Below are 25,937 nucleotides of genomic sequence, written 5' to 3'. Positions count from 1 at the left end.
CATAAGAAGCTTCTTACCTTAGCTAAAATCATTTAGAACAAATCCATCTGTAAAACACAACTAAATTTTGTAATCAGAATCAGTTTTACAAATCAGAAGAAAGTACTTCCAAAATATATGGGACAGCCTGAGCATTACCCAGTGTACCAAGTCAGCACAGAGAAATGTGTCTACAGAGACTGAACATAACCACTTAACTCCTATAAATTCTATGAATTCATACCTCTAAACATCAAACTGAGGTAATCATGCTTAATAGGTATTTTGTGCAAAAGGAGCTTGATGTTTCTGTGCTAAAGAGCAACAGGAAGCATCAAAAAGCTTTTAAGAACTCTCTTTAACTCTCTTTATATTTATATATATATATTAAAATAAGTTATTCTGCATTTTATTAGTTAGCTACTACCTTTTACATATCACAAGAGATAAGCTGTTAAGATCCAAAATGCTCCAGGGTTTCATTTTAGGTTCTAGCTAAACCAAATCTGTAATCACTAGCTATTTCATGCACGTTATACCTTCATCAGCAATATATTTGGGTAATTTCCATAAAAGGCATGTACACTGAAATATTCAAGATATTGTAGTGAGGTCTATAAAGCATGCATCATTCTAGAGCTTCTTGGAGATGTTAATCTTTGTTTAGGCGTATTTTATGCACAGAATGAAATAATACCCTACTTCCCAAATCCTCCCACTATCCAATGGAAATCCTGTATAGAAACCTTCTTCCTTTTCTAGCTTGAGATTCTGAACCCAAATCCCTCTCCCAAGCAAAGCAACACAACATACACAATCTACCATGTTTTACAAGTGATTGTAGCAATGCTCAGTTCCTACAAATATGGAAGAAGATCTAAGCATTTAAGTCTGAAACTCTTAAATTGCAGAAAAAACCTTAGAGCAACTCAAACATAACAATTAAACTTACTCTTTCCTGAACAGTAGTAAACAGACTACCATACTTCTTTTAAAAGCAGTTAACTCCTTTCCAACAGTATAAGGAGTTGGCATATGATCATGAAGCAGCCATGACTTTGTGTCTTCAGTTAACCACTCCTTACATTCTCTTGGTTTAGACTAATGATGTCACTGGTCTGGAATTAAATTAATATTTACAGAGAGTATTCTGTTTTAAACACCTAAATTAATATTATTAAACTAACCATATATCAAGAAACACAGGTCAAACTATGAAGAAACAGGGTAGTCTGAAACTCCAGAATCTCCATGGAATTAATTTCTTCTTTCAAATCTCATTTGAGAATCATCCATCTTATCTGAATACAACAAAACTCAAAAGTAAGAAGGCATCTGCAGTCCTTGGGAAATGGATCACCAAAATCTCTTAGAGGTTTTTTGGTTTCCGAACTGCATGTCCTGAATCATTTTGAGATCTAGTATGGTAGGATTTGTTGGATTTTTAATCTTGTAAAAGTAGGATTTTCAAATGATTGGAGGTATTGAGGTAGGATTGAATTCTTAAATTTTAGACTTCTTCAGAACTCTGTATTTGTTCATCGTCTGATGACACTAATTTTTCATCTATATACAGCTTTTTGAAACTCACAACTGTTTACTTTCTTTAATTTTACTGGGGGAAAAAGCAAGCAAACAAACAAACAAAAAAACAACAAAAAAACAGTCAAAGGAATTCAGAGGTCAGTTTTATAAACCATGATTCATCTCCAAAAAAAAGTGTTAAACATATGCTATTCATTTATTCACAGTTTGGTCCTGAAGTCAATGAACACAGCAGTGAAACTCATACTACCCTGTATTATAGTACCATTTTTCAGTTTTCCTCGATTTAGTAGCTAAGCACAGTAAGCATTTTATTACGTCAATTCCCAACAACCAATATCTGATATGAAGCAGATTTATCTAACACTCTCATAAAATGGCTAAATGGGAATAAATCAATTTATGCAGAGTCACATTATTTTTCATTTTGTTTTTAAAAACAAATATAAAACTGTAGCCGTATACATGCATAGCCAAACAGTAAAGCAATTCCTATGCAAAACAGTATCATTCTTCAAAACTATATTGCATACAATTTTTGAAGTCACTACTGAAGAAGACCAGAAGCAGGGCAGGAATTGGGAGATACCTGCATTAGATGTTGCTGATACTGTACAAAGAAGATTCCCATTTTGGATGGCATACCCTCTCAACTAAAACAAGATGAGCTTAATTTCTGCAAAGAGTAAATTAAACACAATAAAATGAAACTATTTTTTCCAGGATCATATGTTGATACATGGCAGAGAAACATGGTCTAAGCATCCATCATAGCTTATAATACTGTTCTTTAAGTCACTTGTTGTCCTCCTTATTTTGTTAACTCAAGACATCCACTTCCTTCCACTTAAAGCTTTATTTGGAAAATCACACATTGGAGGGTCCCAGATAAATGCATCTGCTTTCCAGCTGAAGAAATGGGAAGGTTCTTGGCAGCAGTTTTTATAGGACTACAGATTGTTCAACTTGTACTCAACAACTGTGAGTGCCTCTACAAACTCAAAATCTTCAAATTTGCCAAAAATTCTACTCACTCTCCCCCCCCCCCCGAGGAAGCTGGTTTTGCATTAAAAAAATAGAATACATCTATGCAAAGTGTCTACTTTCAAAAACACTCTGAAATCTCTGAAATCTACTGATTTCTGGCTTTGGAATATCAAATACTGGAAAATATTTGTCTTATTGTTTAACCATATACTATCAAATCTGAAACTTTCTTGTGAAAGTATGTAAGAAAGCATTTTTTGCATAAACAGAGAAATATTCTGTAGAAGAGCTGAAAACACTTCCACTAATATACCATAATAAATAAACTACAGATACAGTTTCTGTAACCTAATAGCATTTCACAAAGTATAAATGACAGATAAAAACACAGTGTACATATTTTAATACTCCCAGGAATGTATTCATGACACATCCATGAAGCAGTATTAACCAGGTCTTTGTGGATTCCTAAAGTTCAATTAAAATGCATTTACCTTCACCTCAATTTCCTACATTTTTTCCTATATGTCATCATACAAATGAGCAGAATTGCCTTTGCCCTAAATGCAAAAGTACATTAGTTTTGTCATGTATGGTTGCTACTTAATTTAATTTTGCTTTGTGATACATTATTCAGTACAGATTTTCATCCTGTTAAGAACTGTCCGCAGTATTGAAGACTACAGAACACAACTCACCTGCAGTTATTTGTGTCCTTAGTGTTCTCTATTACAGTGACAATCTCCTAATCTATTTAAATCACTGATACAATTTGCACCCTACAGTAAATGAAGAATGTGAAATTCAACTTCATTTAAATCACTGAAAAGCTAGAACACATTATAACATGATCTCAAATGTCTTCATATAATTGCCACAAATGCTTACTAAAATGATTGCTATTTCCTTGCACAAGAGAGAAAATATGAAAAAAGTTGCATTATAAAAATCTTTCAACATTTTATGCAAATAGGAACACTTCAATAGAGAAGTGATTATGAGGTAGAATAAATTGGATAGATGACTTCTACTTTTGATAATACAGGATTTCTTATTAAACGAAGTGCAACTGGCATGAAAGGAATACTAATTTTCCAGATTTGAAAGCTGGTGTCCTGAAAAGACTCTAGTTTGATCTGGAAGGGAAAACCTTTCTATTACTAGTTTCTTATGGGTACTATGCAGTAAAAGATTAACTCTAAAACTCATTACATTTGTTGGAAAAAATCGTTACCCAACTGTTTAGAAATAGCAATTATATTGAGTCTGCAAAATACAACACTGTTCCTCTGTATTTTATAGGCTACGTCAGCAACGTAAAAGAAGCATGTTTCCTAGACTCTAATAATCCAACATTTATTCTGCCCACGGCATGCAGAGTCATTTGTCCTTTTTCACACCAAATTAGCTTATCTAAGGAAATGCAGATGTAACAGAAATGGAAAAGAAATATTATCTGGAGCTCCCTCTTTATATTCATCACATCACCACCTTCCTGCAAAAATGCTTGCAAGATACTACAAAGTCAGGGCTTGACTCTAGTCAGAAGAAGGATTTTATAATTGTAGGAAAGGAGAAAATCAGACTTCTGGAAAACTAACCTTAAAATTCACTTGTGGAAAACACAGAATTGATCACTGCAGTTTCAAGATAGCAAAGAAAAATAAAAAAATAAAGAATCCAAGATGAAACATCCTGACCTCCTGTAAATGTAGTAGAGCTTACAACAATGCAGTAGCTGCAATATTTAACACAGTTATGGAGGCTTCAAAGAGCAGAGATGAAAAAAATTCTAACACTATACACTGTGTCTCAGTAACTCAGAAATTCATCTTGTTTCAATCATTGACCATCTTAGAGAAAGACAAGATTAATATCTATGATCAGTTTGTGAATTAAGAATGCCACATACTTATATTTTCCAAAAAGCACAATTCGATACTATCAGCTCTATCTCCTCCACAGTATTTTCCACTTAGAAAAAAAGCCTCATGATCTACAACAAGGTTAGGTCACAACACTGCCTATAATATACAATTAATTATTAACTAAGGATTTCCCTCATCACAGCCAGATTGGTCTTTTTAATGAGTTTGCTTTCTTTGATATTAGGTCTTGAAGGAATTTAAAGTTGAAATAAACAGCAGTGCAGAGAGATGGGGACTGCTGCTCTCATTGCTCAACTTCTGTAAAAAGCTGTATTGTAATCTTTTCAGACAACAAGGTGAAAATGGAGTGCTTATTTTAGTAATACAAGGATTAATATTGCTGTCAATGTAAGCTAGGTAAAGAAGTCATTGTCTTGTATATGAGCTAGGAGTTAGACTTGCTGAAGAAAGACTGACTTGCTTATGAGTATTACTGCTGTAACGTGATGGAAAGACTGGATTTTCATAATTCATATGTCCTTTTCTCCTTCTGAGTTCTGCTTAACACATTGTTAACAGGCATTTCCTTGTAAGACAGAGTAACTTCTTGTAAGACGCAGTCATTCCACTGTTGCTGAATGTTAAGTATGTGATATGCCTGGAGTCTGCATTTTCAATGAGAGCAAATGGAGTGTATAAACCAAGACATTACTGCAGCTCTTGATAAGAAGACTGCTAACCTGAGAGTTACCGTCAACATCTTGCCCTTTACTATCTCTTCCGCAAAGGTTATTGACATCTCTTGGGACTTGTTTCAGCGCAGGTGAACTGCTCGGCAGTTTCTGTAAGCTTAGTCTTTTCTCTTTCAGTACTTCAGTACCTGAGGAAATGACAGGAGAAAGAAATAGCAGAAGCAGCGAAGCCGAATTTTTACTTATGGCCACCAAAGAGCTACTCCTGACCATGAAAATTATGCAGAGAACATGTTAGAAAAATGAGTCTCACTAGAAAGGCAGATATCTATTGAAAGGAAAGTTTCAAAATCATTATTTTTTAATCTCTGTATATACTGCAACAGAAATAAAAGAAGTATCAATGCTCAACACATATAGTCAATGTTAAGACTAATAAAGTAGTAAGTTTTTTTTTTTTTTAAGTTAATTTAATAAAAACTGTGAGAAAAGCCATTCAATCCCACAGATATTTCTGGTATATATTTTTCTTCTGCTAAATTCAGATAAATTATTTGATAAAAATGGTGTAAATTCATTACGCAAAACTAAAATTTTCAGACAGCCTTTTGGATAAAAAGAAGCACATTTGTTTTTCTAACTCTTAGAAACAGAGACTGCTTGCCTCTGTTTCATGGCTGTGCTACTTCCACAGTCCTTGTAAGAGTAAGAGATCTAGATGGTGATAAATTTTGCTCAGCTGCTGACATTTCTGTTTATGGTGTATGAATGTGTATTCAACTATCTTGTCTTGTCATGCTATGAATAAACTATTATAACAACGACAACAAAAACTTATTTTAATCCCTTCTTCCTTTGTCAATTACAATATCAATTTTCATGTATACTTTATGTTGTACTTTTATTACATTTCATTATAAAGTATACATCCAAATACTTTTCTCTCCATATGACCATTTTTGAAATAACAAAACTTTTTAAGGTTAACATCACCACTTTTCTATTTCATCCTTATGTATTTTTAAATAATGTTAGCAACTCTGAAAAAGTTCTTGTCACTGACAGAGCACTATTATTTGGCAAGGCTTGCATAAACAGACGAGCCAGATAAAAGCTTTTTTTTTTTTTTTTTTTTTACTTTTGAAGGAAATAAATAAAGGAACAAAATCATTGTATAGTTTGACAAAAGTTAGGAAGAAAATTAGAATTGGAAATTTAATTTAATTCCAATAACTAGGCACACCCTGTAACTGCAAGACAGTCAAGTCAGATCTCTTTCCTACAGCACAAAATAGAGAAGAAAAAGAAGCACCTTAATGTTGTTTAAATGCAAAAAGTACTGTGGAATACCATATACTTTTGAGTTTACTGTCTCCAGTTACTAGTGGAAACTATTTATTTTTATCTAAAAGTCTCTAAAAATTACTTTCCCTTTAATAAAGTATATTCAGTTTTGTTGAAAGTCTACAAAGTTCTAAAAATGCTCATTTGTCCTAATAAATGCAATTACAATTCTAATTTTGTGATGCCTACTGGCAATCACTAAACTTTAATCAGAGATCCAAAGTGAACAGCCACAGACCTACATAATGCCGAGGACAGAGTATTATACTTTGTCATGTTTTCATTTTTTTTGCATAGTTTTCACCAAGGACATATCATTGTGTTCTTTATCATTGGAATGACTTCCTGCATAGAGATGCCACATACAGGGTCTGAGAAGCAAAATCACTTAGTTATGGCACAGAACATACTGTTATTTCAGTGGCGATCGTACAAGGACCAAGGATTACACTATTTTCCTCATTATTTCCTGTTTTAGCACCATTAGTCATGCTGCAAGAAGAATTTCCTCTTTTCTTTAGTTAATAAATAAATAAATAGATTACTCTTTGCAAAGTTGAAATAAAAGCTACATTCTTCTCGGGTACTCTGTCTTGTATCTCAGCGCTGTAACTTCAGTACCATTTTCCCAGATTAGAAAAGAATAATGAATATATATATATATATACATATTTAATGTCCTAACATAAGCGAACAGCAATAAATTAAACACATTCTACTATGTTTTCCTTGGAAGATGATTTTAACGTCATCTAACACTAATCCAGGATGGTTTTTTGTAACACATTAAGTAATTTGGTCATGTCTAGAGGTTACAATGAATCCAAAGTTTGTCATCAGGTAGTTTTTCATTTGCCTATATGCCACTTTCAGATCTTATTCATTATGTCAGTCTACTGTAATGACTCCAAATGACAGGTTAGATTCATCTGAAAAGTTCCCAGCAAGCTTCTAAGCATGATTCCTGAAAGAAAATGACTATTTCTGTTTTGTAGCATTTTAAATTTAAACACATATCCAGTCCATCGAGTCTGTGCTGAAACTCAGTGAGGCTCATTAATATCTTGTAAAATAATGTACTTATGTCATCCAGTACCCCCGTAAATAATGTTGAAGACTGTTCTCACTTGACGGTTGATTTCATTTATGTGCATCTAGTTATAGTAAGGTCACCACAAACATTTTTGAATTCTATTGGTAATGTAAAAGGAATATCTGAACATGCTTAAAGATGCAATAAAAAAACAACAGTGTAGATCGTTAAGTTTAGATTTTCCTAGAGAAGGATATACACAATTTTCAGCTTCACATAACAATGAAAGGCAATTTACCCCCTATTGGCAGTGTATAGGATTCTGCCTAGAAATTTGTACCCTGTGATCTGCTTCATATGCAAACAGAGGACTGCAGTGCTCAGATTCTGTATTAACTGAAGATGTCAGTAAGAAGAAATACTGGTAGTATACAAAAAGCATTGCTACCTAGAGATCATGAATATGCAACCATAACGATGACATGTTTTCCAAGACCCGACCTGTAGGGAGCTTTATAGCATCGCTTTTACAGATACTTCATTCATTGAGAGATCACAATCCTTTAACTTGGCTAACAACTAAGAAGGCTGAAACCCGTACGCTTAAATGGCAGAAGTGTCTTTGCTGCAACAATTTACATTTATGAGCCTTGGAAAGGAAATGCTGCCTTCTCAGTGTCAAGTATAAAAGGATCTAAGACTAACTATACTTCAGAGGTTTCTGAGTGAAATCAAGGATCTGCACAAAGAGTTGCTGAATCAATTTGACGTTTTTTTCCTCGTGCCAGGCAGCATTTATTTTTTCAGAGACGGGTAGGTTCTATACTGTACCAGAGAGTCCACCTGGTGCTATAGACTTCAGGGTGTTTCTGTAATCCAAATGAAGTCTTAGAAACAGATATGTTTGGTTCAGGTCCTACAAATTTATTGTAAAACATTTTGCCTTAAAATCCCAATGTCCTGTACTCCAAAGAGCTAGAAGCGTTCTCTGCATTAAACACCAACATCTGCCAGTAAAGCACAAACTAATTGTGTGAGTGATGAACATGAGATCTTATTGAGAGTCCTGGTTCAAGCCAGCAATTTGACCACATGATCTCTGGTCTGGCCAAAAGTCCCACTTTCTCTTTCCCATTACCTTTCCAGTATGTGCTGATACACTTTTTGGACATATTAAGCAGTAAAGACCTAAAACATGTACATTTAAATGTTTCAATCCCATACAGAAATTACAGTTTCTCTTCTCTTCCCCTTAAATTTGAAATATGGTAAGGTTTTAATTGATTGAGATAGCAATTTTTTCTTTATGACTACTGAAAAATGTCTATTAATCCATCTACAAGCAACATTTATGTAAATTAGAACAATCTGCAACTGTCCATTTATATGGCCCTACAAAAAGTCTTGAAGGACAACCCATTATTTTATGTCTCTTTACTTACCCACCTGTTCATGTACTCCTTCCTGCAGAGAAAGCTTAGTCTCTTCAATTGCTAGTGACAGAAGCTTTATTTCTCAAGGAAAAGTGAATATAACGCACAACATTCGTTTATTTGAATGTTCATGTGCATCATCTAGGTATTCTCCTTAATTAAGTAACATCACCGTTTTTTTTTTAAAGCCTTTAATTTTCCTTCACAAATGTTATTAAAATCTTGACTGAAAAGTAGTTATTTACATACACTCTGGTTTCACAGTAGCATACACTATGCAATATGAAAAGACTAAAAGTAAATAAATTGGACATCTTTTATTATTACTGGTTAATACTGAAATTTTACTTTTTCTTTTTTTTTTTTGTATCTCTAATCTAAAATTGTTCCAGTTTCAGACATGTTTGGAAGAAAGAGGATTCAATTTAAATTTAGGCATTAATAATATATCTATGGTATGGTAAAGAGTTTCATTTTATGGCATGTTTTTGTTTTAAAAAAATGAATGTTCACATCATCGTAAGTGATTTAGAGATTATAATGAATTTGCTCTTGCTGCTGCATCATGTTGCTATTCTAATTTTCACTCTTCAATAAGCAGAGAAAAAATGTCTACACAGTCTCTTCAAAGACTCCAGAATATCCTCACAATATATACATATTCTTCAAACCATAATCCAGTAACAGTTGCTTAAAAAACAAACAAACAAACAAAAAAACAATGCTATGGGAAAGTGCGTACAGCAAGAGTAGGACCCAACAGATCTAGCCCTGTTCCTCTCTCTAAACTACAGAAAAGCTGTGAACAATTAATTCTTAGTGACACTTTTCCTACTTACATTTACTGCTGATTTTGTGTGGATTTGAATGCATTGCCTCTTACATATTTGCATAAAACAAAACAGAAAGGTCCCTAATGGTGTCTTAGGCCTCCTTGTCACAGAGCAATTCAGTAAACCCACTAAATCTGTGTGCATTCTATAAGTAATAATTTCAGCACCAATTATCATATTACTTCCATTTTCTAAGAGAGCAGAAATGGCTATATCCTAAGATAAAAATGACACCATCAATTAGTTGTAGCATTAATGCAGTAAATGATATGGTGTTTCCTCTTGGTAACTACTATCCAAAAAATAACTGGGCTAAGATATCCATATATTATCACCACATAAAATAAAGGAGAATAACTGCTTTGAAAAATACACACAAATTTCATTGCACATTTTGAAAAAAACAAGAATTTTCTTTTAATTATTGTATCTGTATTGTAAGTGATGAATGCTGATCAGAAAGAGAGCAAGACTGATTTAAACAGTGCCTTTAATGATCCTTTTTTTTTTCTTTTTTTTCCTTAAATAAACTTTCTGTATGTTCCTGTTCTCAAAGTAAGCTCTTTCCTAAATAACACTCTATCCACGGGATTAGGTTTGAATTTTCATATTCTCTTGATTTCACTGCCTCTAATGCTTTGATTAGAAATTGGGGGAACTCTTCGTATAGAAGTGTAAACTATGCACCATGATTACTGAAGCCAATCTGAAAGAATGTGAAAAGTTTGTTGTACTAGTACTGAAAAAGAAAATGGATGTGTATGGAAGAAAAGAAATGAGGTATTTTCCAGGATTCTTTTTCAAGAAGGCTAAAATTCTTATAAGAAATATGCAAATGACAAATGACATTTTAGAGGGCTGAACACACTTAGACACCAGTTTTGAGAAACCCAAATTTATTTTTGAGTAAGTGCTGGGAAATAAGAAGAACAACGATAGTCAGAACACCAAGTACCAGTAATCTGAAGCCAACCAGAATGAAACAGAAAGCAGTTCTTCTACACAGTAAATTATGTAGGTTTTGGAGATCATTAATATTACTCAAAGGTTAATGCAGACACTAAAAGTTCTTGCACTACTTAGAGAGTATCCATAGAATCATAGAATGGTTTGGGTTGGAAGGGACCTTAAAGATCATCTCGTTCCACCCCCTCCTGCCATGTGCAGGGACACCTCCCTGACCAGGTTGCCCAAAGCCCCATCCAACCCGGCCTTGAACACTTCCAGGGATGGGGCATCCACAGCTTCTCTGGGCAGCTTGTGACAGTGCCTCACTGCTCTCAGAGTAAAGAATTTCTTCTTTATATCTAATCTAAATTATACACTGACCTATACTAGACTTAGAATTTTAAACCGAAGATAATCAGAGGAAGTTAATATTATACAAAGCAACATCTGATCAGATATCCAAATACAAAGGATATTTTGAGTCTCATGTTCTTCATTAGAACCCCTTAAAAGAGTATGAAATTTCCCAAAGCTGGCAGCTGGACAGCACTGTTATCAATCGGCTCCTGTTGGCTAGTCACATCTGTCCAGACTCATGGAAAAGCTTTAAGAGATGAAGAGCAGGTGAAATTAAATCTTGAATTAAGCCACATAATTTGTCCTAGGCAGCTGCTGGAACAGGTCAAAATTGTCCCATAACCTTGTGGAGTGCCTTGAAATACCATTCTGGGAAAGCACCCCTAAAAGCTTTCTGCCCCTCTTTTCTTTAACTGCATTCTTCTTCCACAGATCGAAAGGAGGCAACAGCCTGAGCTTCCAGAGTGAATATTTTTATAACATCCAGCATCTAGACATCATCATGACTCAGCTTTACTCCTTTAAAACTGAAAACATTGGTAAATTAATTCAATATAGGTCTTCTCTCATCGCCAGTAATAACCTGTATCTAATTTATTATTTAGAGAGGACTATTCAGTTACCTGAATAACAATCAGCTCTGCAAAACAGATCAGTCTATTTTGAATGCACGCAACACTTAAACTCTCATTCTAGAATATAATTTTCAACATAAAATTCCCAAGTGTGTGGTTCTATCAATGCTGACTTGTTTAACGTCTTTACAGTTTTTGTCATCTTAATGCTCAGTGGACTGCTTCTGTTCTTTCTTTCCACTACCATGATATTTAGTCAAGAAGCAGTAGGACATGCCCTAAAACCTTAGGTAAGATATAAAATGAAATGGCCAGCAGCTTCTGTAAGTGCACACAGCCCTGTTGACCGGCAGCCCATTAACAGCAGGCTGTCCATGTTTTACTGGCTGCAGTACTAACTCCAAGGACCCCGCTGCTCGCACAGCTTTATCTGAATGCACAATGCCAGCACAGGCTGATCTCTTCAGGACTTGACAAGTACCTGGAGAATTCTGCAATTAATATTATTACATACCTTTTGCCAGGAATGCCCTTGAAACTATGAAATGTTCTTTACTGTATCTGGGAAGGAGACAAACAGTAAGGGGACTAGGAAGAAAGAAGAGGTGATTTGGTAACTGGGGCTATCTTAAACTGTGAAAAAGCAAGACCCTTTTGAAAGTAATTGAGCTAGTCATTAGCAGAATTTTAACTACAGCAATTTCAGAGATTTGTGACCAGTGCCTGAAAAAGCAAACAGCCTCGACACATTCCTCTGTGAGATGCAGTGCTGCATTTACATTCTGAGCAAGGATCTTAATGAGTATCTTGTAATCAACAGTTTGCTACCGCTCTGTCAAGCTGTGAAGGGACAAGTCACATTTTAATCTCTCTTGGTTTGATTATAAGACATGCCTGAGTCCAGTTTAAAGAGGACACCCCTCCACCTGATTCTACTCTATACTTATTCCTGCTGCAGCTGTGAAAAAGCATTTCATGATTCCTTGATGCAAAATGCTGGAGAAACCATCAAAGTTGACCTTCTATGGAGAAATTTGTATAAAGTCCCATTTAAAAGTGAAAAACAAAGCAAAAAACAATTTGAATAAATTTATGCATTTTTCCCTTCCCGTTCAGGGCCAGGCTTTAAAAGTTTTTCATTTTTTGTTAGGGGCAAAGTTAAAATTTAACTTAGTCTTCTGTATTCAATTAATTGTACTAAAAACAAATACATTTAAGTATTTGTAACTTACAGAAAGATTCGGAGCTTTTGGGAGTATTCATAAGAATTACAATATTTCTCATTAATGCTAAAAATACTGAGAACAGAGGTAGAACCAGATGGCTTCACAGGCAAGCAGAAATTTATGTATTGTACTGTATTGTATCAGAACAATGGTTCTGCGAATGGCCAATACCAGCTGCTTTAATGAAAAGTACAATAAACCCAACAGTAGGTTGTTGCTGCTTTTCTTGAATCAGAAACACCATGGAGCCAAGTAATTTTTTTTTTCTTCTCAGCAATTTCTCTGTAATAAACACATTCAGAAACTATAATAACTATTATAAATGGCTGTGCATTTGAGCAAGAAAATTTAATTATTCTTCAGTAATATTTCACATTAGGCTTAGAGATACTCTAATCATCATTAAGTTGCAGAAAAAATGCACCCGAAGGACCCAGGCCTAGTGCCCACATTTTTCACAGGATGCCACAAATCTCTTTGACTATTTAGTTTTTGTGAAAATGTGTTTCTTTACATACTTTTAAAGTATTTGGGGGTCACCAGGGAAAGATAAGGAAGGAGGGAAAATGTCACCTTTCCTCCATTATCTGAAAGCAAAACCATACATTAGCACTAGCTACTGACAATTAAGAGTGGGAGTCAAGGATCAATAGCATTATTTTCCAAGGTGCTGAGCTAGGGAACTAGGAAGGAACTAGGTTCCTTCAACCCACAGGAAAAAAATACTATCATCTTTTTTCTAGAACTGAGTCTTTAAAAAAGACAGGACAGACACAAACCAGCCATCCTCTCTAAGAGAAAACAAAATCATCCTTTGTATCTCCAGGCTGTATGGTCTCCATACGGTTCCATTTCAGAAGACCTGTGAACAGCACCAGTTACTGCATGTCAGTATGAAAACCTGGAGGTGACAAGCAGGTGAGAGCAATACTGTGGTCGGTCTGGCATTTCTGCTGCTCCCCACGACTCCCCTGTTCCTTGCACGCTCTCACTACAGACCTGTCACCACCCTCTTCCTACCAATACCTTCTCCAAACCTAGGTAGACCTAGCAAACTGAATCCGGAGTCCAAATTCCATCCATTTTTACATCATTAATTCTGGTTTAAGTAAGCCTCCCTCCCTGTGTCACTAACGTTTTTCACCATGACACACAACAGGATGTTCGCAGACCCCATAGCCCATCTGCTGAGACGATGCGTGTGCAAGGACAGCTTGCTGCAGGCAGGCTCTCCAGAGGTTCTGCAGTACAGAAGCTCACCTTCCTCACCCTCAAGAGTTTTCTGGGTTTACCAAACCCACAGAAAAAAAGAAAAGAAAAAAAAAAAGAAAAAAAAAGTTTCAATACCACTGAGCTCCCCAGCAGTCACAGTGTAAGCTGTACGACACCTGCTTTGTCAGCCCTAAGGGAAGATTCAAGCTAACTTTTAGCCGACAACTGATATTACCAAAACATTATCCATATTGGGTAAACAAACACTTAAGTGACACTTTTTCCAACCTACATTTAAGCTGTATATTGAAGGAAACAGAATGAACTACAGATATACTACATGTATGTGCATGTATATACCATAAACCTTACAGTCTAAGCATTGCAGTACGAGTTCAGAATCTCCCTTCCTGCCCCTGAGGCACACACTCCAAGTGCAGTATGAAGATGCAGTACCTGGCTGGTGTACAGAACAAGAAAACCTATTCACTAACTTCACTTCTTTGCCATTTTAATGTATTGCTTTTTCACTTTTACATAGTAAAGCCATCATTCCTTATTTTACCGTCACTTAGATTGCTAAAAATGGGACCTATACCCCAAGACTGAAAAGATGTGTGCGTAGTCGGTTTACGTGGCAAGGTTTTGTTAGCAGGGGGCCATAGGGGTGGCTTCTGTGAGAAGAATCTAGAAGCTGCACCATGTTAGGTAAGGGCCTCGCTGCTGGCCAGAGCCGAGCCAATAGGCGATGTTGTTTGCGCCTCTGTGAGAGCACATTTCAGAAAGGGAAAAGAAAAAAAAGGCTGCTTTACAGCAGCTGGGAGAGAGAGAGGAGTGAGAAACAGCTTTGCAGGCGCCAAGGTCTGTGAAGGAGGGGGAGAGGTGCTCCAGGTACCGAAGCAGAAGTCCCCTGCGGCCTGTGGAGAGGCCCCTGGTGGAGCAGGCTGTCCCCCTGCAGCCCATGGGTCCCACACGGAGCAGATCTCCACGCTGCAGCCCGTGGAGGAGCCCCCGGTGGAGCAGGTGGATGTGGCCTGGAGGAGGCTGCGGCCCATGGAGAGCCCCCGCAGGAGCAGGCCCCGGGCCGGAGCTGCAGCCCGTGGAGAGGAGCCCACGCAGGAGCAGGGGGTCTGGGGGGAGCTGCCGCCCGTGGGGGACCCGTGCTGGGGCAGTTTGCTCCTGGGGGATGGATGGACCCCGTGGTACGGAGCCGTGTGGGAGCAGTTCCTGAAGAGCTGCTGCCTGTGGGCAGCCCCCACAGGCTCAGTTTGGGAAGGATTGCATCCCGCTGGAGGGACCCCCACAGCACAGGGGACGAAACTGACAGAGAAGGAGTGGCGGAGACAAAGCGTTATAGACTGACCACAGCCCCCATTCCCCAGTTCCCCTGCACCGCTTGGGGGGAGGAGGTGGAAGAGCGTGGATGGACGGAAGGCATTTTTGGTTTCTTTCGTTTCTCACTTCGCTAGCTTGTTAGTAATGGGCAATAAATCTTACTATCTCCCTACTCTGAGTTTGTTTTGCCCATCACAATAATTGCTGAGCAATCTCCCCATCCTTATCTCAACTCTTGAGCCCTTTGTGTCGTATTTTCTCTGCCTTCCCCTTTGAGGAGGGGGAGTGAGAGAGCGGCTGAGGTGCAGGTTGGCCACCCACTCGAGTAAAACCACCACAGCTTGTAGCCAGAAAAAGGCTTATATGCCTTCTTTCAGAGTCAGCCCAGAAGAAATACATACAACTTCACAGAACTTATGCGAAGAGCCTTACTCATTTTTAGAGGTGTTTCATTATTCAGACAGATGCAAATTACTGTATGTACAAACAAATTACTGCAGGTAAAACTGGTTAAAGGAGATCAAGCTGCTTTAAATTCAATTGTTGCTTCACTAAACAAGCCTTGTACAACAGTAATGCTATATGCAAATAGTTTTATATATTTGATTGACATGCACCATTGATCTAATACTCAGGAAAGTCTTGATTTACAGTAAGGCAAAGTGAGTTTTCTTTTCCTTATGTTCCTTCAAGTTAGATGTTTACATGTTGTCCAAATAAAGGGGTTTACTTTCTCAAAATCATCTCAAAAGGTTTGCTAGTAAGGAGCAATTATTATTTTATTATTATTATTATTATTTTTTCTTTTGAGAACTGAAGCTAGGTAGTATCTGCCTAATTTCCGACAGATCATTGCCAACCTGGATTTCCCTTGTCTCTCCACCAAGATTAGGGTATGCATGCATTGATAGTTCCACACAACTCACTAGCCTTTGCAATTTCTTATATATATTAGCTTTGGCAGATTAATATTTGAGGAATAATTCAATATACAGTGTACATAATAGCGGGCATGACTATTCAATTGAAGTTGCATAAATATTTCCAGGGAAATATCTTGTTATCAACTACTTATAACTCGCACTTAACAGGCTGTCACACAAACCCTTGGTCTAGGTCTCATGTTGACAAGTAGAGCAAAATGAATTTGCTCATTACATGTATGAATGCGTGCACACACTCGAGCTCCTCCATCTCGCACATTTGCATTACGATTGTAACTGCAGAGACCTCCTTCTGTGGTGGGCTTTTTCCCACTATTTCAGACACCTGAGCAAGAGCACATAATATTCTGTGTGTCAGAAAAACAAAACAAAACAAAACAAAACAAAAACCAGAGTCTGAGAAGGGCTGCAAGGTTACCCAGAGGAGTATACTCAACACATCTGTGCTGAGCAGCCTCTGCCAGAAATTGCACGGCACATCACTCACCAGCCACCATCTCGCCGCTGTGTGAGTGATGTATTGCAGTTCTGGGCAGTGGCAGACACGATGAGGAGGCAGGCCCTAGGTGAATGCATCAGACAGGCTTTGTCCAAAGTAACTGTTTCCTTATGCTAGTGAAAACTGTCCTCATTGCTAAGAAAAAGCTTGATGCATATGTGCTGAAAGACACAGAAAGATCTCTTACATATAAAACAGAGAAAAATTAGATGATTAAGTGTTGAGTTTTAATTATTATGAACGTAAACACAGTAGCTTCCCCACAGCAATGCACATTAGTGAATCAAATATACCTATATTAAGAACAAATAGATTATGCCACTGGAGATAACAGAACATGCAGTTAACATAAAAATAAAAAGATAAGCAAGAAATACTTTCACCACCATGATGAAGAAAAAAAAAAAAAAAGAAAGAAAAGGTGGGGTAGAGGAAAGATTATTTTTAAAGACGATTTTTCAATTTTACAAAACTCATATCAAACTTATAAAGAAAGAAAAAGCAAGTTGCTCTTGTAAATAACTAGCAAACCACAGATATACCTTTGTGGAAATCCAGTTTATACATATTGCTTTTTAAAGACAACCCTTTCAAAGTGAAGAAGATTGCTTGTATACAGTATGACAGCATAGAGTACTTCATGCACAGATTGCAACTGCTCATCTAATTACCAATTTTCAGTTGTGCTTTTGCTTCTTCTCTCTATGCTGTCCTGGTGAAGGGGCCCAACGTCTCCAGAATTTTTCACAGAACTCAGCATCTCTCCTTAAAGATTTTTTCTCCTTATATATACATTTTTTTAATAATAATACATACACAATACTAGCTTCTGCCCTAAGCTACAATTAGGTACTTCAGCACATCAAGCTTTTTCTTTTCCGCATGACAGTACAGTTTCTTATCAAGTCTAGCTTTAGGAATGTCTAAAACTTGTCCCATTCAGTTAGTCAGTAAATCCACATGGTGAAAAGACATACAAACACACATGCACACACACTCAAACTCCTCTAAAATAACCCTAATGAACTGAATTCTAGCATTGGTCCATTATTTCTCATTCTGCTTTGAAGCACGAATGCATGAGCATATGCAGCTACTCCCTGATTCTTCCCTGTGGCCAGTGCTGTTCAACTCTGCAAAGTGACTGTGCCATTTACTGGGGCTATGCATCGTGCACAGTGAGTAATGTAAACCCATGTCCTTAAAAAGACACTGCAAGCCTGACTGGGGATGGTTTTTGTTCTTGTTTTGATAGCTTGTTTATGATCAGGGAAATGGGAAGAAAAGGAAAGATGCTTTATGTGTCAGAATAGTGGTTTGCAAATTTCTAGAGGAAAAGCTATATTTTATATATGTTCTGCATTCTCCAGTTAGCTTATTTTAGTTATATATATATATATGTATATATAACTAAAGTTTAAAATCCCTTTACAGGTCAGAAAAGAATTTAAATATTTTGATTTTGAATATTTTGACTTTATCCAACTGTTATATTTATCCTGATTGTTAATTTTTAAAAGAATGTATTCTCTGTGCTTGCTTTGTGTTTATAATATTTCAGCAATTCAGAAGATGTAAAAGTTTGGAGAAAATTTACAAGTGTTTTTTCACTAAAATTTCCACACTGGTGGAATTAAGATCCATTCTGGAAAATTCTGACTCACTAGACAAACAGGATTTTTTTTTTTTTTATTCTCTTCTCATACCACATCTGTTTCCTACTGACCTCATTAAAAACCTTCCTCCCTTTCGATGGGGCAGTCCTTATACTAAGGAGGATTTTCTCCCCCTATCAGCATATGATACTTTTCATGAAAAACACAGAATACCTGAACTGCAAGTGGAGAGAATGTTCAGGGCTTACTTTGCTGGAGGCAAGGTGGGGAGAGGCGGGGAAAGGAAAAGGGAAGGGATGAAGTGAAAAGTTTCAAAATGAGTTTTGGGCAAGAAATTATGTATTTGAAAGACTTGAAAAAGAAAATTGCTCTGTCACTTCTTAGGCATTTTTATGCCGAAGATTCCTCTCAGGGAATGACTTGGGAGGGACCAAACCATGTCCAGTAACCCTTTTCACTGAAGCCAGCTTATTAGGGGTGGCAGGGTGGGCCACCACCCTCTCTCTCACAAATGCTGAGGTGATGCTCTCACGAAGGGTGAGGGGCTGAGGGCAGCCATTTCAGTGGCAAAACGAGAAGAGGCACGCTGCTGTTAACTGTCCTTGGGAGAGAGAAGGAGACGTTAAATTTTGATGTATGCTCATTATTTTCATTCTTTCTTTCTTTAGCACTTCAAAAATTGAGCAGATAATTTCATCTACAAACATGTCATCCCCTTCTCCTGAAGTTGTGGGTCACTCTGTCAGAGGTATTCAGGGCGGCACGTAGCATTCTCCTGTTCAGTTCTTCATAGACTTTTCATCACTCCCTACACTACCAATTTATACTGGTGTACTCTGATAACCAGAGTACATTGCGAGCAACCCACCCCAATCTCTGGTAGGCATGCTGCATCTGAATTTTACAGTAAGGACAAAAGGAAACAAAACACGTTGGGTAGAAAGTCAGAAACACAGTAAGGCCCCAGCACTCCTCACGTACAAGACTTAGTCACAGGGAATTACAGAAGAAGTAGTCAGAACAGTAAGCAAAACGTGCTCTGTACTATTTGACAGTTGCAGAGTCTATTGCACGGTGAATCCCAACCCCAGCAGTCTCATGTCCCAGTTCCTAAAGGTTTCATTAACTGTTTTGAGCCCTGTGCTACACAGGAAGGACTCCTACGGCAGGGCAGTACAGATGAACCATCACTGCCTCTAAACACCGCGAGTTACACGCAGTCATCTTCAGACTTCCAACAAAACATATGTTGACGAATACAGCAGGATTTCACTCCTCCTCAATTTGCCAGTAATAAATGCATTGCCTGAATTAATCATGTGCTTGTCAGGCAATGAAAAATCTAGTAGCTCTCACTGAGCTAGGCCCCTGCAGTGCCAGAAACCATGTGCACTTGGGCACTGGGAGCTATCATTGCCATCCCGCTTGGATGAAACACACAGCACTGCTTGAAACTTTTTATGCTTCAAGACAAGTTCTACTCCAACAACAAAAAAAAAAATTTGGGGATTCCTTGGCCAGACTGTGACAGATCCAGGGGGAACAGGATGCAACGAAGGGGAGGGATGGAGCAGAACAGATCCCTGGGCTGGCTGCACCGGGTCTCTGTATCGTTCACACACCACTCTACGCTTGATCTTCTGCCTCACTTTGACAGCAATGTGACATCCATAGCTACTGGTGTGTAAATAATAAATTTCTGGATGACAAAAAAAAAAAAAAAAAGGTAAAAAGAATGTAAAATAGCATAAGGTAACATTTAGCATAAATATAAAACTACCACTAACGTACTACAATTACTGCCCTCCTGTCCTCTACTGGTACCCAATGATGCCAAAAGACAGTATAGCAGCAAAAAATCAAAATACTGTAACTGTTTTTTCTAAACAACACTCTCAGAACAGAACATGTGAAGACTCAAGGTGAAAGAGTCATAAATACCCTAGAGTAATACTTCCATTCGCTTATGCTGTTTGACCATAGAGTTTTATCAAACATGCTATATTCCAGTCAAGATTAAAATACTGAAATTAGATGTGTCTCAGGTTGGCTCCTGTAATTTAATGTTCTATTCTCCTAATTAACCAGTAATATAACTAGAAACTAGGTGTCATGATATTTCTTTAGAAGAAATCAAAATACATTTAACATTTGTTTATGATAATCACAATATACTTTACTTTCCAAAGGAGCCAAAATAATCATTGGCAAGTTTGGAACTACTTTATGTTCTTAGTAAAATAAAGTATGCAAAGTCAGAAATCAAATGTCAAAGATGAATTCTTCTCCACAGCACGCATATTCAAATGATAGTTTCTCAAAGGGATTACCAATGTTTAATCCTCTCCAGCAAAAGTGCTCCCCTATTTACTCTTTAATACGCAAACAGACTTTTGATCCTGCTGATATTTCCATAAGAAAGTACATTGAACATTTCTGGCAAATCTTCAGAAATGGTATCACTCAGCTAGGAAATCACAGCTGCTCAATGCCTGTGTAGGACATAGTAGTTCAGCTGAGTTATATGTTCCTACAAAACCATTTAGTCATACTGCTATTTAAATAAAACAGAACTCCCATAATTAAGAAGATCATGGGCTCGTGAGTACGCTCTATGAGGGTTTTGCTGATCACTTGCAATCTTACCAGTCATCTTGCAAACCCATCCTACTAGGCATACTGTTGACTGCTGTGATGAAAATCAATTTCAATTTTCTTGTACTGCTCTAGGGATTAATCATTGTACCAGGTTGTGTCTGTAAAAAAAACACAGAGGAAGCAACAGGAAAGTGATCTATTTAAAAAGAAGCATGCAACTTCGTGCTGATTTGCTTTCCAGAAAGTAAAGAGACTTTTTAAAAATCATGTTTTGTGTAAATACTAGCAAAACATATTATTTAAACTGCTATTCTAAACTACTTGGGAACAGCCTACTTCCTTGGTATCCAGGCACTTCAGAGTTTCTTTTTCCTCTCACTATGCAAACAAATTGTTTTTGGAAAATAAAAAAAAAGATAAGACCACCAAATAATTTTTAAGATCAAAACCACTATGTTTTTAAGATCAAAACCACTATCAAAAACACAGTAATAGGATGTTACCTTGCACTGCCAATTGATGGAGATATCTTGTTAGCAGTTATACAACTATTTGTGACTAGTGAAAAGAGCTGCATGTCAGGATTCCTTTTTTTTTTTTTTTTTTTTCTTATAGGGGCATCTGCTATGAGAGGAGGTAAGAGAGTACAGCCCAGTGCATGGATTTTTAGTCTCATTCTGGAATAACGTGAGACATGGAAAATGTGTCTCAGATGAAAGACAGTATGTGTGTTTATGAAACTTATTCTCAACATACAGTACCAAATTCACATGACAGTAGCCCAAAGATAAACCACCTGTGTGTCACCCTATTCTGACTTATTTCAGAGAGGGAAGCAATCCTAACTGCATTCAGGAAAGACTCTCAGACTCCTTTAAGTCACAGAGCAGCTCTGATCTGACCTGCCATTTTTAATACCCTTTTCAATACCCAAGAACATTTTCTTCTTAAGGACTAATAGAGAAATGTTTGGAAAGCTAATCAATTTTAATTTTTATTTTTTTTCAGAAAGTACTAGGGTTACCCATTCTGTGGAGACTCTAAAGATATAATGCTATTCAGACCATTAGCCCAGTGATTCTTTTTCCCATTATTCTGGGAGCACCTCTGGAAAACCAGATGTTATTAAGGGTGTGAACTCAGTCCAGTGTATGTTCCTCTTCATTAAGGATACTCTTGGGATGCAGTTGTGCAATTTGATTGCATAGATACGACCTGGGGAAACAGAGCTGCCAAGTGCAGTAGTCTCAAGCGTTGCATGACAACTGGAAAGATGCCATGTGAAAGTGTCAAAGATCATAGAATCATAGCATCATAGAATCATAGAATATCCCGAGTTGGAAGGGACCCGTAAGGATCATCACGTCCAACTGCTGGCACCGCACAGGTCTGCCCAAAAGTTTAGACCATGTGACTAAGTGCACAGTCCAAACACTTCTTAAATTCAGACAGGCTTGGTGCAGTGACTACTTCACTGGGGAGCCTGTCCCAGTGTGCGACCACCCTCTAGATCATGTTGTTTCAATAAAACCTTTATTCACATGAATAACTCTCAGGGTTCTGACACTGCTTCAGAGTGTTGTCCAAGACAGAAAATGCAATTATTTTTTATTTTTTTTTTACCCACTTGTGTTTCAGTGTGAATAATGATGCTGCAGAAACATGCAAGGCAATCTGTACAGAAAAGAAATAGTATCAGAGATGAAGTCCTACATTCTCACCCCACTCAACCAATCAAAACACCTTTACCTGGTATAAATGGGAAGCCTCAAACCTACAGGGATATTAAAATATTTTTCAGAGCAGCTGAGCTCCAGAGGTGATCTCAGGACACAGCTGACAGTTCTGACATAATAGCCATGTAGCAGCTTTGGCTTACCTCAAACACATCTCCCACTGAGATAAATGATGCTAAATGATGCCAATAATGATACCAAGGAGTATTGCCAACAAAACAAAACAAACAAACAAACAAACAAACAAAAACCAGAACCCACAAGCCAAAGGCAGTACCTGCCACATGCTGCCAGCCATTCACTACCACTTTCTGGAACAACCTTCCCTTCCTCACCTCCCCACTTTCATCTTGTTTACCTTCAGTGCTTTACCTTTTTACTGCACGTGACTTCACTGTGCAAAGAACATTATCACTTTTCCTTAGAATGCCAATGCATATTCCAGCAACACAAAAGCACCCACATAACAGACCACAGTTTCTTCAGCTTCACATCCTCCATTTTTAGGGAGCCAGCTATAATGAAATGGCGGAGTCAAAACTAGACTGCTGCAGCAGAGTACTACAAATGCAAGTCTGGCCCCAGTCTAGTGTCAGGTAAAGACTTTCTGCAGAAACTGTGACTTCAGACAGTAGACTTTTTGAGGGTTCTCACTAAATGCAAAGAAAAAAATCATTAGCTTTGCTGACATCTATGCACTCAGTGTTTGCACTGCCATTAAGTACCGCACATTTGGTGAGGTCCCTACCTGCCTTCAAGGCACGTATTCTCAGGCTTTTATAGAGTATGTGTTTATTTAAAATGGCATTCAGGAGCCAAACGAATGCAATAAATGTGATGTATGAAGTAACCTGTAATTACCGTGAGCTTATGGTCAGTGTAGGCATGAGAAGAACTATTCATCAGCCCTCCAATAAATGCGAACTGAGTGACACACTTATCAAGAGGAAGCTGATTACAGCTAAGTAGTCCACTAAACTGTTGCTGCTGATGAGCGAGCACATTTTGAGAAGCAAAAGTTAACTTCTGCAATACTGTTACTTCTTTTTCAGTTCCTATCTAGAATAACTCTCTGTGACACAGCACCTAAACTAAGCACTTCTATTTTCCAGACTCTCAGACTTCATTAAATTATTTTTGCTAGACTAAACAGCTACTGCAAACTATGAGGTATGGAAGATGCTGGCGTGCAGAGAAGTGTATGCTTTTCATGAAGTTGTTCAAAATCATTTGTATACTTTTCACTTTTGGTAGCAAGATTCACTTTAGGTTTCCTCTGATCACTTAGTAAGAAAGGTGGTTCAAGACAAAAAAGAACATACCCCATACTTTATACCACCTGTGTAACAATACTGTCCACTGAGAAATAACACAGAGGGAGTCTCATTTCCATCTTGCTTCCCAGTAACTTGAATGATCTATTGCAGGCCATGATGACTAGAAAGATGATTTATTTTTTTTTCTCCTTAAAATATAGTTCTTAGTGAACAATCAGTATGTGAATCACAGGCATATACTATTAATTAACAGCCATCTTTATTATTTATCTTTGCTGTCATACTGCAGTAGCAATTATAAGCCTGTTCTTCAGAAAGAAATAAAAATATTAAAAAATAAACACACATGATATTAAGCTTTTACCTAACTGTGTGATATATAAAACAATCATACTGAATAACTGTGTGATAAATGCACATTCAAGTACAATGATTCACAAAGCACATAAATGTGAATGTCTTTCAGTTTAAATATAGGAATTTCATTCAAAATATTCACTTATCATGAGGGAAAATGAGTTCCATGTTGAGTTGACAGCACAAAACATTCAAATATATGGTCTGCTTTTGCTGAAACCAGTGTGAATTTTATTTTATATTTTATGTACAAATGAAGCAAAGAGAAAGAAAGGGGAAAGGAGGGAAAGGAAGGAAGACAGACTGTTGCGTGCAGATGGCTTTATTTCTGAGTATCACAAATAGGAAAAAAAAAAAAAAAAAAGATGGACAATTTTCTGTCGCAGGGTACTTTAAGTGTGCTTTATCTAGTGTGTGCCAGGAAGATATAAGTCCATAATAGAGTTGCAAGACCTTAATGCTGCTGACTACAAAGATGAATTGGTAATTAGCAATTTGTTTTTCTCATGGACTGTTCATCAGTACTCGTTGGGAAATGTCCTTTTTTAATTGGTAGTCACTCCTGTCCAAGCGTTTTCAACAATGCTATTCATTTCACCTAAACAAATTGTTTTATAGGTTTGTAAATTACTATGAAATCAATTTTTGATATTTGAATACTATCTGTCTCATTTTCGTGTTTTAGCACTAATTATGAGACTACTTTCCCTCAATATAATACCTATTGGACATTAATTCAATTCAGACTTCAGTCTGCCTGAGTTATCAGAGAGGCTTAAAGGAGTTTTGTTTCAGGTCAACAGCGCTCTTGATCCTTCTACTGTTCAGACCCTTTAGCAACATAGTTCCATAAGCTGAAGGCGCAGTTAATTCAGCTGTGGGAGAACAGCCTGTGTTTCTAAGATGTCTAATTCCTGAACAAAATCAGGAATCTTTAATCAAAAATGAAAGAGAGGCAAAGTCATATTCATAAAACATTAACACAATTCAGTTTAAAATAAAACTAAATGATAACAGAAAATTCTGAGGTGATTATTTTGAAATTGTTATCCCACAAAATACTGTTATTTTGAACCTTCCACTCTGGCTTCAAAACAGGCAGTCCAAATTACTCTTTCTTAAAATTTATTTTCAAATAAATTCTGGTGTTTTGCCCTACCATAGAGTACATTTTAATCATTAACAATAAATAAATAAATAAATAAATAAAACATTAAAATATTAGTAAAGGCTGAAAATACAATTTTAAAGATCAGTTATTACCTGTAAGGTAATCATAATGATTCTTTATAATCAGTTTATCAATTTGAATATAAGCAAGCCAGGAATTTAAAATCCTGCTCCTTGGGCCCTGCCAATTTGTTTTTTTTCCTCTGAGTGGTGATTAAAAAGCATAATTACTTCTGTAGTTAGAAACTGAAAATTTTTAAACTAGGATGAGGAAGTGATATAAAACCTAGCAATAAACCAAGTCTCTTAATTATTTAATAGACACCACTGTGTTTCTAAGGGAGACACAAAAACCACACATTCACAGGTGCAG

The 25,937-nt window shown here is 37.0% G+C and overlaps 1 protein-coding gene across 9 annotated transcripts in view; it reads right to left on the bottom strand.

Moving 5' to 3' along the window:
- LINGO2 (leucine rich repeat and Ig domain containing 2) overlaps positions 1-25,937 on the bottom strand; it is a 537,865-nt gene that overhangs the window by 402,784 nt on the left and 109,144 nt on the right. The window contains exons 15-16 of one of the 9 annotated variants that reach the window (XR_013943654.1): positions 21,073-21,182; positions 19,037-20,125 (exon numbers count right to left, since the gene is read on the bottom strand). The exons of 7 other annotated variants lie outside the window; for them this stretch is intronic. The gene's annotated coding sequence lies outside the window, so the exon portion shown is untranslated. Of the gene's footprint in view, positions 1-19,036; positions 20,126-21,072; positions 21,183-25,937 lie in introns of those variants that run through there. One more of the 9 variants, XR_013943648.1, reaches the window with a different exon arrangement.

This window comes from Anser brachyrhynchus, assembly GCF_964034855.1.
Source record: "Anser brachyrhynchus genome assembly, chromosome: Z".
Lineage (NCBI taxonomy): Eukaryota > Metazoa > Chordata > Aves > Anseriformes > Anatidae > Anser > Anser brachyrhynchus.
Note: the sequence above shows the minus strand (reverse complement) of the source record. Positions and strands in the feature narration are given on the sequence as shown.